At 45.1% G+C, this 14,931-nt stretch overlaps 1 long non-coding RNA gene across 2 annotated transcripts; it reads right to left on the bottom strand.

The window, feature by feature from the left end:
- Positions 1 to 4,700: 4,700 nt before the first annotated feature.
- On the bottom strand, positions 4,701 to 14,894 carry LOC103790228 (uncharacterized). Of its 2 annotated transcripts, XR_013531609.1 has the most exons (3): positions 14,847 to 14,894; positions 14,067 to 14,148; positions 4,701 to 5,069 (listed from the first exon to the last, which is right to left on the bottom strand). It is a non-coding gene; the product is annotated as an uncharacterized LOC103790228 (long non-coding RNA). The 2 variants fall into 2 exon arrangements; XR_616417.5 differs by lacking the exon at positions 14,847 to 14,894 and having other exon boundaries at positions 13,898 to 14,148.
- Between the last annotated feature and the right edge of the window lie 37 nt (positions 14,895 to 14,931).

Raw genomic sequence — 14,931 nt, 5'->3', positions numbered from 1 at the left:
AAACCTGGGAGGCGGAGGTTGCAGTGAACCGAGATGGCATCATCTTGCACTCCAGTCTGGGCAACGCTCTTGTCTCAAAGAGAAAAAGGAAGGAAGGAAAGAAAGAGAAAGAAAAGCATAAAAAAGAAAGAAGGAAAGAAAAGAAAGAGAGAGAGAAGGAAGGAAGGAAATCCTAGGGTTGAAGGACAGATTAGAGTAGGAACTGAGATTTTAGGGACAGTATCAGATCTGTTTTGAACAAGATGAGTTGGATGTATCTTTGTGACATCCAGATAGAGCTATCCATCAAACAGTTATATAAAAGGGCTAAGGAAAGGGTTTTCCAAAAAGGTTGCCACGAAAGGCAACATGCAGCTGTTAAAGGGAAAGCTGTGGAGGGCTTTCCAGGGTCAAAGAAGTTAGGGAAACTTTTGGTTAAACAGGCGCTGAGCCTTTAAGATGCTAATAACTGCTAGGAAATTCCAAGAACAAGGGCATTCATTATTTATTTATTTGTTTGTTTTTAGAAATTGTGGTGAGGGAGGATATCTCGCTTTGCTGCCCAGGCTGCTTTCGAACTGCTAGCCTCAAGTGATCCTCCCGCCTCGACTTCCAAAGTGTTGGGATTACAGGCATGAGCCAGCACATCTGGCCCCTGAAAATTATTTTGACCATGAATCAGTTTTTCTTTCCATAGAGTATCTAGGGGGAACTCACCACGTTCCAAAGAACCGTTTCTGCAATGCTTGTTTTGAGCCTCGGAGAGAAAAGTGCAGAACTACGCGGTGTGGGGGGGGGCGTTACCATGGCAACGGAAGGTCTGGCGGGGAGGCGATCAATAAAGAGCCCCTGGAGTGAGAGGAGGGGAGGGCTGCAGACAAAGGCGGAAGGCTGCCTAGATGGCTGGCCACTGTGCTTGGACAGGAGCCAGGAGACAAGAGTGTCTGGAAAGCTTATGTGTATGAAATCATATTTTTCCAGGCCATTTTCCTCTTCGTAGTTTATTCTTTCGGTTGATTTGTAAAAGCTCTCACTGAAGCTCTTATCAGAAAAATGTACAAAGCATCAGGACGGTAGCCATGGAAGCCAAAATCCACCAAGGAGTGGAGTGTCCACAACTCACCTGCCAGGAAAATATATATACACAACCCATGGGTCGAACTGACCGAATTATTCCAAAGTGAACACACACTCCCCACAGTGACAATGCCTGGGTCAAGAAACAGAACATTATCAGCACCCCCGGAAACTTGCCTTTGTGTCCTTCCCAAGCATTAGCCTCCTACCTCCTTAAAGTAACCACTTTCCTCACTTGTTACACTGTAGATACATTTTGTTTGTTTTTTTGGGGGTGGGGTGGGGGGATAAACAGAGTCTTGCTCTGTCAGCCAGGCTGGAGCGAAATGTCGCCGTCTAGGCTCACTGCAACCTCCGCCTCTCAGGTTCAAGCAATTCTCCTGCCTCAACTTTCCGAGTAGCTGGGATTATGGGCACCCTTCACCATGCCTGGCTAATTTTTGTATTTTTAGTAGAGACGGGGTTTCACCACGTTGGCCAGGCTGGTCTCGAACTCCTGACCTCAAGTGATCCACTCGCCTCGGCCTCCCAAAGTGCTAAGATTACAGGTGTGAACCACGGCGCCCGGCCTTGTCTGTTCTTTTTTTTTTTTTTTTTTTTGAGACGGGGTCTCACTCTTTCACCCAGGCTGGAGTGTAGTGGTATGATCTCAGCTCACCGAAATCTCTGCCTCCTGGGCTCAAGTGATTCTCCTGTCTTAAACTCCCGAGTAGCTGCGATTACAACAGGTGCATGCCACCATGCCGGGCTAATTTTGTGTGCGTGTGTGTATTTTTTAGTAGAGACAGGGTTTCGCCATGTTGGCCAGGCTACTCTCAAACACCTGGCCTCAAGTGATCTGCCCAACTTGGCCTCTCAGAGTGCTGGGATTATAGGCGTGAGCATGCAGCACTCCCTGTGCTTTTTAATATATCCTTGTAAGAAAATTTCATTTTATAACAGTATAACCAGCAATACAAAGTATATTTTTAATCCAGACTCCTGAGGACAAGTGTCTGAATTTATCATCCATATAAGTATAGAGAAGAAATAAACAAGCAACCATGTGTTAAAAGAAAGTTAAACGTTTGGATAGTAATGTTGATTTAAATATAATTCTCTGGCAATGGAAAGTTGTCTTATTTACAGCCCTTGAGAGTTTGCAAAAAGTCACTATGAATACACAGCAACTGTACAAAGGATAAATGTCAGAATGCAAAGGACCTTTAGTTTATTTTCTTTACATTTTTTTTTTTTTTTTGAGACACGGTCTCTCTCTGTCCCTCAGGCTGGAGTGCAGTGGCGCGATCATAGCTCACTGCAGCCTTGAACTTCTGGACTCAAACGATCCTCCTGCCTCGGCCTCCCAGAGTGCTTGAAACTGCAGGCATGACTGCTGCACCTGGTATCACTTTTTTTTTCTTTTAATCAGCTGAATTTAAGATTTGTCCATCGGCCGGGTGTGGTGGCTCACGCCTGTAATCCAAGCACTTTGGAGGCCAAGGTGGGCGGATCACCTTAGGTCAGGAGTTCAAGACCAGCCTGACCAACATGGTGAAACCCTGTCTTTTTAAAAAAATAAAATAAAAAAATAAAAATTAAAAATTAAAAAGATTTGTCCATCTAATTGTTACTTTACCTATTTGCCCCTACATTTTTATTAGGGGAATTCCACAGTTATAATAATGGCACGTGAATAATAAAACATTTATTTTTCTCTTCTAATATATTTTCTTAAGATGGGGTTTCACCATATTGGTCAGGCTGGTCTTGTCAAAGTGCTAGGATTACAGGCATGAGCCACCGTGCCCAGCCTCTTCTAGTATCTTTAACAAGAGATTTTTTATTTGAACCACATTAAGCAGATATCAATAAGACAATCTTACAGCTAATTGTACTCCTTAAAAGTCTCTATTCACTAATCCTTGATGCCTAGACTAACATTCCCTAGAAAATACTGATAAAGGCCAGGAGCAGTGGCTCACACCTGTAATCCCAGCACTTCGGGAGGCCAAGGCAGGTGGATCACCTGAGCTTAGGAGTTCAAGACAAGCCTGGCCAACATGGTGAAACCCTATCTCTACTAAAACTACAAAAACTTAGCTGGGTCTGGTGGTGCGTGCCTGTAATTCCAACTACTCAGGAGGCTGAAGCAGGAGAACTGCTTGAACCTGGAGGCAGAGATTGCAGTGAGCTGAGGTCACACCATTGCACTCCAGCCTGGGCAACAGAGCAAGACGCCCTCTCAAAAAAAAAAAAATTGTACGTGGAGGGCTGTAGCCAGGTGCCCTGGCAACCTAGCATTTCTCCACGTAGGCTAAAGAGTCAAAGCTTGAGAGCAGTCATCTGAATCCTGGTGTCCTGCCCTGGCATTCTCTCCTGGAACACAGCAGTCTTGTGAAGAGCTATCATAAAGCTGTTTCTTTTTTTTTTTTTTAATTTTTTATTGCATTTTAGGTTTTGGGGTACATGTGCAGAACATGCAAGACAGTTGCATAGGTACACACATGGCAGTGTGTTTTGCTTCCTTTCTCCCCTTCACCCACATTTGGCATTTCTCCCAGGCTATCCCTCCCCAGCTCCCCCCACCACTGGCCCTCCCCCTTTCCCCCCAATAGACCCCAGTGTTTAGTACTCCCCTCCCTGTGTCCATGTGTTCTCATTTTTCATCACCCGCCTATGAGTGAGAATATGCGGTGTTTCATTTTCTGTTCTTGTGTCAGTTTGCTGAGGATGATGTTCTCCAGATTCATCCATGTCCCTACAAATGACACTAACTCCTCATTTCTGATTGCTGCATAATATTCCATGGTGTATATGCGCCACATTTTCCCAATCCAGTCTATCATCGATGGGCATTTGGGTTGGTTCCAGGTCTTTGCTATTGTAAACAGTGCTGCAATGAACATTCGTGTGCATGTGTCCTTATAGTAGAACGATAAAACTGTTTCTTTTCTGCCTCCCAGATGAGAATAATTCTCTCTCTCTTTTTTTTTTTTAAAAAAAGACAGAGTGCAGCAGCACAATCTCGGCTCACTGTAACCTCCACCTCCCAGGTTCAAGCAATTCTCGTGTCTCTGCCTCCCAAGCAGCTAGGACTACAGGCTCGAACCACCATGCTCAACTAATTTTTTGCATTTTTAGTAGAGATGGGGTTTCACCATGTTGGTCAGGCTGGTCTCGAACTCCTGGCCTCAAGTAATCCACCCACCTCGGCCTCCCAAAGTGCTGGGACTATAGGCGTGAGCCACCGCAGCCAGCTGACTTCATTGAAATTTTATAAAACGGCTTGGCTGTAGTTTAGAGGACTGTCATCCATGACAAAGCGAGCCGCCATGCAGGTTTTGTGTCTTTTGGTTCAGTGTCATCCTCTGGGATGACACAATACTGACCTTGCTTTCACTGTATGTACATAGTAAATCCTTCTGTGGCTGGGCGTGGTGGCTCACACTTGTAATCCTTAACACTTTGGGAGGCTGAGGCAGGAGGAATGCTTAAGTCCAGTACCCAGACCAGCTCAGTCATGGAGACCCCAACCCAGGCAGCGCTGAAGGAGTTAAGAAGCAGACACAAAAATCGAGCGCAAAAGTGGAAATCAGAGAGGGGCGTCAGGGGGCTGACAGCATTTCCCAGTTGAAAGCCCAGAGCAGACTCTGATGCATGTATTTATTCTTTGTGAACAAGTGATTATTTTTAATAAGCAGGTGTTCAGTGTTTTTTCATATAATAAAGATAGACTAAACAGGCAGATAGTGACTGTTCACTACTAAAATAGAAATAAGCTAGAAAGCACTCTTCCTGAGTCAGCAGTGGTGACAAGGTCATGTATCCTGTGCTTTGGGAACCAGTTTCACTAGTGCATGACTGGTATATATTGCTAACTATTCCAGCAGTTTTCTGCCTGGGGATGGCTTGGTGTTCCTTGCCATCGTTTCTCAGTAAACAACATACAATCTATCACACATACGTCAAGATTTTCTCCCAGCAATCCAGGAATTCAAGACCAGCTGAAGCAGCATAGCAAGACCCCATCTCTGCAAAAAATAAAAATAGAATTGTCAGACATGGTGGCACATACCTGTAGTCCCAGCTACTCAGGAGGCTGAGGTGGGAGGATCACTTGAGCCTGGGAGGTCGAGTGAGCTGTGAGCCTGCAGTGAGTGATTGTGCTACTGAACTCATGCTTGGGTGACAGAACCAGACAGTGTCTGAAAAAAATAATAAATAAAAATGAGTTTGTTGTCTCTTTACCAGCCTAATCTATAGAAATGTGACAAGCCAACTTAACTGTGCGGTTCTTAACAACTGCTCAGCCGCTTGACAAATTGGCCAACATGAACCAAGTAAGGTTACACTGTCTTTTTAGAGAGAAGACAGAGGAGCTCCCCAAGCCAAGTTAAGGGCAGTGAGGAGACAGCCCCCCACGGCCCACCCAGGTCTAATCACACATGCTTTCTTTTCAGGGCACTGCCACGTGTAAAAAGCACTCATAGGGAAAACTCTACTACCATTTGTCACCAGTGGGTGAGTTCTCAGTGCAAGTGCCTCTACCCTCTGATGTCTGGAGCTCTCACTACATAGCTGATATTCTGTTGGGTGGCGATTCAAAAGCGTTAGTCTTGACCGGGCAAAGTGGCTCATGCCTGTAATCCCAGCACTTTGGGAGGCCGAGACGGATGGACCACTTGAGGTCAGGAGTTTGAGACCAGCCTGGCCAACATGGCAAAACCCCGTTTCTACTAAAAATACAAAAATAATTAGCTGGGCTTCATGGTGGGTACCTCTGATCCCAGCTACTCGGGAGGCTGAGGCAGGAGAATCTCTGGAACCCAGGAGGCAGAGGTTGCAGTAAGCAGAGATCGCTCCCCTGTACTCCAGCCTGGGCGACACAGCAAGACTCCATCTCAAAAAAAAAAAAGTCTTAGTCTCAATAGCCCCAGCTAAGGTGTGATCTCGCCTCCACCAGCAGGAGTAGCTGGCCAGCCTCAACAAAATTGAGTCCTGTTTGCCAAGTAAAGTTTCTTATACTGAATCTGCAGGGGTGGATTCAAAATACTCAGCTCTCTGGAAGCCAAGAGGGGGAAAAAACCGCTGTTTGTTACACAGTAGAGAACTCTGTTTCTGATTAGAAAACTACTGTTGCAGGCCAGACCATCAGTCCATTAGTCTTGTGGTTCCAGAGTCCCCATTACACTGGGCATTGGCCCCCACCTGCTCCTAATAGATTGACCACATCGAACCTGTGACATCCTCTCAGGTTCTCAGTGGTGCCTCACCACGGTTGATACTGTTACAGTAGGTGGTCCGGCAGACACAAGCAGGGCAGGAGAGCCCCCATCCCCCACCCCCAGGAATGTCAGTCAGGTGACCATCAAGTGACGGTCAGGCGGTTGTTAAACTGTTTTTCTAAAATGATCATTGGTTGCAGTTGGCACCAGAGAAAGGTGGGCTCCCAATAAATAGAAAACACCTGAAGCTGATAATCAACAGCTTACCAATAAAGAGTTGGGAGAATGGGCTCAAGCATGCGCACTAAGAGGAGGAGTGTAGCTGGTATCTGACCATCTGGATGATAAGGGAAGAACGCCTCAACTCCAGTAAACACAGTGTGCATGTGACCCCTCCCAGGTGCTGGCAGGCCACTGTGCATAGGGACAGCCCACCCCAAGGGAATAATCAAGGGAAAAGGGACACAAGACCCCAGAAGCATGCCAAAGTATAAAATCCCAAGTCAAAGGTCAAACCATGCACTTGACTCTATTTATTTATTTATTTATTTTGAGACAAGAGTCTCACTCTGTTGCCCAGGCTGGAGTGCAGAGTGGCACGACCTCAGCTCACTGCAGCCTCCAACCCCCGGGTTCAAGCGATTCTCCTGTCTCAACCTCCTGAGTAGCTGGGACTACAGGCACCTGCCATCACGCCCAGTTAATTTTTGTATTTGTTGTACAAACATAGTCTTGCTATGTTGCCCAGGCTGGTGTCAAACTCTTGGATTCAAGCAATTCTCCCACCCCAGCTTCTCAAGTGTTGGGATTATAGGTGTGAGCCATCATGCTCGGCCTTCTCTTGATTACATTCAATGTTCTCAGTGGAGAAATGCCACAAATAAAACAGCAGCTGTGGGATAGGACACAAGCAGGAGTCCACCTGGCTTCCTCCGCCCAGCCATGTGGTATCAGTAAAATAACACAAGATAGGGGAGGGGTGGGGAGACCATCATTGTATTAAACAAAAAACCTAATAGAGATGGCAGTGCTCTGAATAAAACAATCCAACAGACCAGTCAGGTCTGATGCGCCTTTTGAATGCCAGAGACTGACAATTATGCAAACTGGAGCCTGTGGCAAAAAGAAGTTGCCACTATGCCATGCTGGCCCCTGGGATTTTGCACATGGCACTTGCCTTGATACATGGAGATTCCTGAGGCTAACAGGATCTGATTCACAGACAGATCAGCTAAGTGAAAGTCTGATGAGATGCCCTGGGCCATTTGCAGTAGTGCAACCACACACACACACAAACTCTGTTTAAAACTTTGCACCCTGGGCAAAATAGTCAGCACCCATCTCTACAAAAAATAAAAATTTAGCCAGGCATAGTGGTGTGTGCCTGTAGTCCCAGCTGCTTGGAGGCTGAGGTGAGAGGATCGCTTGAGCCCAAGAGGTTGAGGCTGCAGTGAGCTGAGATTGTGCCCTGCACTCAGGTTGGGTAATAGAGTGAGATCCTGTCTCAAAACAAAACAAAACAAAACTTTGCATCATGCAAACCCAGAAGGGGAGAAGATCTTCCACTCCTAAGGGCAGCACCAAGACAAATAGAGCAGAAGGCCTACCAACACCTGAAGCTGAAAAAGGTCCTCCCACCTCCCAACTCCACATCTCTCATCCCCTACCCAGCAGCATCAGTTGGAACTGGGGAAGCAACATCTACCCCTGGCAGCAATAGAGACTGAGATAATGCCCTAATGGAAGCAGGCAAATGAAACAGACAAGAAGGACACTGCAAGGTCTCTGAAAACTACATTGCCATTGGGGGCTGGATGTGGTGGTTCACAGCTGTACTCCCAGCACTTTGGGAGCGTGAGGTGGAAGGACCACTTGAGCCCAGGAGTTTCAGACCAGCGCAGGCAACACAGCAAGACCTCATCTCTAATAAAAATTAAAATATTAACCAGGCATGGTGGGACGTGCCTGTAGTCCCAGCTACTTAGGAGGCTGAAGCAGGAGGGTCCCTTGAACACAGGAAGTCAATGCTGCAGAGGGCTATGATCATACCTCTGCACTCCAGCCTGGGCAACAGAGCAAGATTTTGTCTCTAAGAAAAAAAATTTTTTTTAAGACAGTCTCGCTCTGTCGTCCAGACTGGAGTACAGTGGCGTGATCTCAACTCACTGCACCGTCCGCCTCCTGGGTTCAAGTGATTCTCCTGCCTCAGCCTCCCGAGTAGATAGGATTACAGGTGCCCACCACTATGCCTGGCTCATTTTTGTATTTTTAGTAGAGATGGGGTTTCACCATGTTGGTCAGGCTGGTCTCTAACTCCTGACCTCGTGATCCGCCCGCCCTGGTCTCCCAAAGTGCTGGGATTACAGACGTGAGTCACCATATCCAGCAAGAAACTTTTTAAAATTGTCATTGGAACCATAGCCCCAAAAGGTCAAGACCTGCATGCTAAACCTAAACAGAAGGACTGCCTACTAAAATAGAAGATTTAAATAGGATCCTGAATGTCCTAGCATATAGACAGAATGTCCAAGATACAATAAAAAATCAGATGTCGTATCAAAATCCAGAAAAGTCACATTGTAAATAAAAGAAAACCATCAGCAAAAGTCAATAGTGGCTCATATCTATAATCCCAGCACTTTGGGAGGCCGAGGTGGGCAGATCACTTCAGCCCAGGAGTTCAAGACCAGCCTGAACAACATGGTGAAACCTCATCTCTACGAAAAAAAAAAAAAAAAAGAAAAATTAGCAAGGCATGGTGGCACGTGCCTGTAGTCCCAGCTACTTGGGAAGCTGAGCTGGGAGGATCACCTGAGCCCAGGTAAGTTGAGGCTGCAATGAGCCATGATTGTGCCACTGCACTCCAGCCTGGGTGACAGGGTAAGACTCTGTCTCCATAAAAAACAAAAAACAGGCTGGGTGCGGTGGCTCACGCCTGTAATCCCAGCACTTTGGGAGGCTAAGGGCAGTAAATCACTTGACATCAGGAGTTCGAGACCAGCCTGGCCAACATGGTGAAATCCAGTCTCTACTAAAAATACAAAAATGAGCGGGACGCGGTGGCGGGCACCTGTAATCCCATCTACTTGGGAGGCTGACGCAGGAGAATTGCTTGAACCCAGGAGGTGGAGGTTGCAGTGAGCCAAGACTGTGCCACTGCACTCTAGCCTGGGTGATAGAACGAAACTCACTCTCAAAAAAAAAAAAAAAAACTAACTAAAATAAATAAATAAATAAACAGAAGCCAACAGCAATATGAATCAGATGCTGGAAGTATCTGACAAGGATTTTAGAGCAGTCGCCATAAAAATGATTCACTGGCCAGGCGCGGTGGCTCACGCCTGTAATCCCAGCACTTTGGGAGGCCTAGGTGGGTGGATCACCAGGTCAAGAGATCGAGACCATCCTGGTCAACATGGTGAAACCCCGTCTCTACTAAAAATACAAAAAATTAGCTGGGCACGGTGGCGCATGCCTGTAATCCCAGCTACTCAGGAGGCTGAGGCAGGAGAATTGCCTGAACCCAGGAGGCAGAGGTTGTGGTGAGCCGAGATTGCGCCATTACACTCCAGCCTGGGTAACAAGAGCGAAACTCCGTCTTAAAAAAAAAAGATTCACTAAGGAATTACAAATAAACTGGAAACAAAAGAAGAAACAGAAATTCTTGTGCCAGGTGTGGTGGCTCACACCTGTAATCCCAGTATTTTGGAAGGCCAAGGCAGTTGGATCATTGGAGTCCAGGAGTTCGAGACCAGCCTGGGCAACATGGTGAAGACCCACATCTACAAAAAGTAGCAGAGTATGGTGGTGTGCCCCTGTGGTCCCAGATACTGGGGAGGCTGAGCTAGGAGGATCGATTGAGCCCAGGAAGTTGAAGCTGCAGTGAGCTGTGATTGCACCACTGTACTCCAGCCTGGGCGATAGAATGAGACCCTGTTTCAAAAAAAAATTCTTACCATATAGATGATATAGAAAAAGAACCAAATAGAAATGACAGAACTAAAAATTATAAATGAAAGTTAAAACTGGTGCAAAAGTTTCAATATGCAGGGTGACTATGACAGAGAAGTGATCTTGCAGACAGAACAGTAGAAATTGTCCAATCTGAACAACAGAGAGAAAATACACTGAAAAAAAGATGGACAGAGTCTGAGAGACCTACGGAGCAGTAACAAAGATCTAAGATTTATATCACTGGACTGGACTTACACAAGTAGACAAGAAATAGAGATGAAAAAAATATTTGAAAAAATAATCGCTGAAAGCTATGTGTATATATATGTGTACATTTTTTTATTTTTTCTGAGACAGAGTCTCTCTCTGTTGCGTAGGCTAGAATGTAGTGGTGCGATCTCAGCTCACTGCAACCTCTGCCTCCGGGGCTAAAGCGATTCTTCTGCCTCAGCCTCCTGAGTAGCTGAGACCACAGGCGTGTTCTACCATGCCCAGCTAATTTTTTTTTTTTTTTTTTTTTTTTTTTTTTGTAGAGACGTGGTTTTACCATGTTGACCAGGCTGGTCTCAAACTCTGGACCTCAGGTGATCTGCTTGTCTTGGCCTCCCCAAGTGCTGGGATTACAGGTATGAGACAGTGCGCCCGACCCAAGTTTCCCAAATTTGGCAAAGGGCATGAAGCTACAGATTTTAAAAGCTGAGCAAACCCCAGTATAATAAATTAAAAAAAAAAAACATGCCCATAGGTCATCATTAAACCTCTAAACACTAAAAACAAAGGAAAACCCTTGAAAGCAGCTAGAGAGAAACAACACATGAGGCATAGGGGACACTGATTAGAATGACAGTGGTGGTGTCATCTGAAACTAACAAAACTAAAAGTAAGTGGCACGACATTTTTCAAGTACTGCAATAACTGTCAACTGAGAGTCCTACATTGGGCAAAAGTATTTTTCAGGAACGAAAGGCCATGGAAAACTAAAACAATTCTGTGTTAATCAGTTCAGGCTGCCATGATGAAATATCATAGACTGGGTGGCTTGAACAACAAGAATTCATTTCTCACAGTTCTGGAGGCTGGGAAGTCCAAGAGCTAGGCACTAGCAGGTCTGGCATCTGGTAAGGGCTGCTCTCTGCTTCTAAGATGGTGTCTTGAATGCTGCATCCTCTGGAGAAGGGTGACACTTGTGTCCTCACATGGCAAAAAAGGGGTAAGGTCCAAAAAGGAGGCATTCCCTCCATCAAGCCCCTTTCTTTTTTCTTTTCTTTCTTTCTTTATTTTTTTCTGTTTTTTGAGATGGAGTTTCACTCTTGTTGCCTAGGCTGGAATGCAGTGGCATGATCTCGGCTTGCTGCAACCTTCGCCTCCCAGGTTCAAGTGATTCTCCTGCCTCAGCTTCTCTAGTAGCTGGGATCACAGGCACGTGCCCCCATGCCCGGCTAATTTTGTATTTTTAGTAGAGATGGAGTTTCTCCATGTTGGCCAGGCTGGTCTCGAACTCCCGACCTCATGTGATCCACTTGCCTCAGCCTCCCAAAATGCTGGGATTAGAGGCATGAGCCACCACGCCTGGCCCATGAAGCCCTTTTCTAACAGCATTAATCTGTCAGAAGGGCAGAGTCCACATGACCTAAACACCTCCCAAAAGACCCCACTGGCCAACACTGCTGCACTGGGGATCAAGTTTAGATAAGAATTTTTGGAAGGGACAAAAACATTCAAATCATAGCAGTGACATGCTCAAAAATTATGTAAATAACTCAAAATGGAATTCTAAAAACAAGGGTCATGTACCCCAAGGAAGGCAAAGGGAGAAAAACAAAGGAATGAGAATCAGAGGGAACAAAAAGAAAAAATAATAAAATACACAAATTTAAATCACAATGAGCTATCACCTCACACCTGTCAGAACGGTTATTATCAAAAAGATGAAGTTGGACTCAGCAGTGGATGCCTTTTGTATCAGCTAGTAGGGAGGCTGAGTTGGGAGGATCATTTGAGCCCAAGAGTTTTAGGCTAGCCTGGGCAACATAGTCAGACCCCCATCTCTAAAATAAAAATAAAATATAATTTTTAAAAAGATGAAAGATAAATGCTGGTAAGAATATGGAGAACATGGAACCCTTACACACAGTTGGGGAGAATGTAAACCAGTACAACCATTATGGAAAACTGTATGGAGGTTCATTAAAAATTTGAAACAGAACTGCCATATGATCCAGCAATCCCACTTCTGAGTATACATCCAAAGGATTTGAAATCAATATGTTAAAATGATATCGGCGGTTTTATGTTAATGGTATCATTATTCACAATAGCCAAAATAGGGAATCAACCTGTGTCCATCAGCGCATGAATGGATAAAAAAAATGTGGTAAATACACAAAATGGAACGCTATTCAGCCTTTAAAAGCCAGGAAATTCTGTCATTTTCACTAACATGAATGAACCTGCACGATATTATGCTAAGTAAAGTAAGACAGACACAGAAAGACAAATATCACATGTTCCCACTTACGTATGAAATCTAAAACAATCAAATTCATAGAAGCAGAAAATAGAATCATAGGGCTGAGGGTGGTGGCTCACGCCTGTAATCCTAGCACTTTGGGAGGCCAAGGCGGGTGGATCCCCTGAGGTCAGGAGTTTGAGAACAGCCTGGCCAACAGGGCAAAACCCTGTCTCTACTAAAAATATATTTAAAAATTAGCTGAGTGCTGAGTGTGCTGTCACATGCCTATAGTCCCAGCTACTTGGGAGGCTGAGGCAGAAGAATCGCTTGAACCCACGAGGCAGAGATTGCAGTGAGCCAAGATCATGCCACTGCACTCCTGCATGGGTGACACAGCGAGACTCCCTCTCAAAAAAAAAGGAAAATAGAATTGTAGTTACCAGCAGCTGAGACTCCCTCTCAGAAAAAAAATAAAATAGAATCATAGTTACCAGCGGCTGAGGGTGAGGGGAATGGGGAGATGTCAGTCACAGGGTACAAGGTTTCAGTTAGACAAGGGAAAGTTTTTTGACAGCTATTGCATAGTATGATGACTATAATTAATGAGAGCATATAGTATATTTTAAAATTGCTAACCGAGTAAATTTCAAATTCCTCATCACAAAAAAAGACAAGTATTTGAAGTGATGAATATGTTAATTAGATTGATTTAGTCATTCCACGTTGTATACCTATATCGTAACATCACTTTGTATCCCATAGACATATACAATCGTAATTTGCCAATTTGCAATAAAAATAAATCGCAGACACAAGTCTAAACATATTATTAATTACTTAAAAATGTCCTTTTTTTTTCTTTTTGAGACAGAGTCTTGCTCTTTCACCCAGGCTTGAGTGAAGTGGCGCAATCCCAGCTCACTGCATTTGCCTCCCAGGTTCACGGGATTCTCCTGCCTCAGCCTTCAGAGTTGCTGGGATTACATTTGTACACTACCTCACCTGGCTAATTTTGTATTTTTAGTACAGAGGGGATTTCGCCATGTTGGCCAGGCTGTTCTCGAGCTCCTGACCTCAGGTAATCTGCCCTCCTTGGCCTCCAAAAGTGCTGAGATTACAGGCATGAGCCACCGTGCCCAGCCAAACTTGGCAAAGTAAACTTCAAAATTGATAGAGACCTGTCTGGGATACTTTTTGGTTTACACCTCCTTACGAGGCTACACCTTACCTGGTCCTTTGGCTAAGGGGGTGAAGCTTCCCTGGGTCTCTGGGTCTTTTGTTTGTTTGTTTGTTTAGAGGTGGCGGTCTTACTATGTCGCCCAGGTAGGATTTGAACTCCCGGGCTCAAGCGATCCTCCCGACCCAGCCTCCTGGATAGCTGGACTGCAAGCACGCACCGCTGTATCCGCCAGGCTTTCCTGGGTCTTTTTTGTCTGCACCACTCGGTGTTCTGGGTAGCTGGTTTCTTCAGCACCTGGTCTTGGATACATAAGAAAACCCACAGGGCTCAGCACCATGTCATTTCACAAGTCTTACTCCCTAGCCATCTCCTGTCACAAGAATCACTTGAACCCAAGAGGTGGAGGTTGCAGTGAGCCGAGATCATGGCACTGCACTCTGGCCTGGGCAACAGAGGGAAGCTCAGTCTCGAAAAAAAAAAGATTAAAAAAAGTTTACTTGCCAAGGTTAAGGATAATGCCTGGGAGATACATCTGTGCCTTTCTCCAAAGATGATTTTGAGGGCTTCGATATTTAAAGGGGAAAGTGGGCTGGAGGGGGAAGAGGGAGGGTATGGTCATCCACATGTTGCAGGAGAAAAGGAGCAGGTGGGGAAATAGTCTATTAGGTATTCAGTGTACACTCAGTAAATCACTTCACATAAGATAAGAGAGTGAGAGCACAGAGGTAGCAACCCCTATATATATAAAATATATATATATATAAATATATATAATATATAAATATATATAATATATAAATATATATAATATATAAATATAATATATATATATTTTTGAGACGGAGTTTCGCTCTTGTTACCCAGGCTGGAGTGCAATGGCACGATCCTGGCTCACTGCAACCTCCGCCGCCTGGGTTCCCACAGTGCTCCCAAAGTGCTGTTGATTACAAGAGTCAGTTACCCTGCCCGGCCCATATGTATCAATTTTGACATTTACCTTTCTTTCTGAAAGGAAAGGAAAAAGGCAGGACCCCAGTTCACTCTGCCAAAAGAAAACAAGTGGAAAGCTGAGTCTTGCAATT

The sequence above is a fragment of the Callithrix jacchus genome, chromosome X (genome assembly GCF_049354715.1).
Source record: "Callithrix jacchus isolate 240 chromosome X, calJac240_pri, whole genome shotgun sequence".
NCBI lineage: Eukaryota > Metazoa > Chordata > Mammalia > Primates > Cebidae > Callithrix > Callithrix jacchus.
This window is presented reverse-complemented; position numbering and strand designations above follow the sequence as displayed.